The sequence below is a fragment of the Aegilops tauschii genome, chromosome 5, assembly GCF_002575655.3.
Source record: "Aegilops tauschii subsp. strangulata cultivar AL8/78 chromosome 5, Aet v6.0, whole genome shotgun sequence".
NCBI classification, from domain to species: Eukaryota; Viridiplantae; Streptophyta; class Magnoliopsida; order Poales; family Poaceae; genus Aegilops; species Aegilops tauschii.
Window position 1 is genome coordinate 262,922,739 of NC_053039.3, and position 1,735 is coordinate 262,924,473.

At 41.7% G+C, this 1,735-nt stretch overlaps 1 long non-coding RNA gene across 1 annotated transcript; it reads right to left on the bottom strand.

Moving 5' to 3' along the window:
• Positions 1 to 1,307: 1,307 nt before the first annotated feature.
• LOC141022368 (uncharacterized) lies at positions 1,308 to 1,735 on the bottom strand. Its single transcript, XR_012183657.1, has 2 exons — positions 1,610 to 1,735; positions 1,308 to 1,496 (listed from the first exon to the last, which is right to left on the bottom strand). It is a non-coding gene; the product is annotated as an uncharacterized lncRNA (long non-coding RNA).

Genomic DNA, 1,735 nt, shown 5'->3' on the forward strand with positions numbered 1-1,735 from the left:
GAAAGAAAGTCATGACCATGCCTCCAGTAGGAAGATCGAGGAACCGGTGTTGGCGCTCCTGGTTCATGAGATCCTAAGCGTGATGGGTGAGATTAGATATTATTCTTTCATAAGTCCATCCAAGTGAACTAGCCAAATCCTTGGTCAACACGCAACATCATAGATTGATAATATTTTTGGTTAAATATATAAAAAGAAAATATGCTTCACCTGCCTATATTGTAAGTTTATAGAGGAGCCTCACAACATCTATGAAACCAAATAAACAAGATGAAAGTATATTGATGGATCTTAATATGCTAATTATATGTCCCAAATATTTGTATGCTCTCCTCCATTGCGGGTGCTTGTGGGCTAAATTTCTCTCTACTTTATGGCATTTCTAATCGATCGCCAATACGGCCATAAGGGAGTAAAATTTTTGGTTTACTCCCATACCACGGACATAGCCGATCCCCTAAAAACGTTAATGGAGTATAATTTTTACACCAACTCCCTATTTCCCCAAGATTTTCCTAAACATACTCCATCGTGCGGCGGCCAAGTAAAACTCCCTCTCGCCCTCCCGCGCTGCACTACCTCCCGCCCCCACCGCCGCCACCCCCCCCCCCCCCGCCGCCACCATCGATGACCTCCGAGCACTACAAGAAATATTTCAACTTGTGACCTTCACTATTGGTCACTGAAAGGTCATTGTTTTTCATTTGTGACCTTTTTGTGACCAAAAACAGAAGGTCAAAAGCTGGCAGTCGTAAACTGAAATTAATGACCTTCTCTGTGAGAAGGTCGTAGACGTTTATGACCAAAATATGCCTACTGTTTTGTTTTGGTCACTAGCAGCCTCCCCAGGCCACATAGGCATCCGACGTGGCAATCTGATGTGGCACAAGAATCAGACCGGTCCAATTCGATTTTCTACATGGGCCTAGCCCAACAATTCGGCCTTTTTATATATATTTTCTATCAATTTTTGATCGGCTTCATGGGCCAAGCCCAACATTGCATCCTTTTTTATTGTTGGGTTGTGGCCTTTTTGTCTAAACAAATTTAGTTTCTTTTTTTCCCCAAAAGAAGGGTGCACTAGTCAGATGGGTCCTAGTTGTCAGGTTCTGGTAACTGGGTCCCATTTGTCATGTTCTGGTAAGTGGGTCCCATCTATCAGGCTCATATTCTTCATATTTGAACCAGTATTTAAATGGGCAGACAAAAAGCACACATAATACTTCAAATAAGAGCAACCAGATCCTTACAAGTGTAATACGGTGGCAATCACAGTAATGACTACAAGTGTAATACAGTACTTTACAAGCTTTACAAGCAATCACAAACTGGCACCTGCTCCCGTCATGAACATGCCAAACTCACAACATGCCAAACTCGTTGGACTACCATAGTGATATGAAAAACATGCCGAACTAGCTGGACAACCGTAGTTAGGGCTGGGAACAAACAGAACGGCCTTCAAGAAAACAGACAACATGCCTTCCTCGGTCGCCCTGTTACATGAATCAGTAGAGAAGAATCAAAAAAACTGGGGCAAATATATTATGAACAGACCATTCAAGAAAAGGATAGTTATTTAGAATGATAACACAAATTGAGCTAGTACCATGCTTTTTGTTCTCCAGCTAGTTAAAATGAGATACTCGTTCATACAAGAAAGGTGACTCGTGAAAATAGAGCATTCTACTCATAGCTCGCAGAGTATCAATATTCTGTTCTTATAAGCTTATTC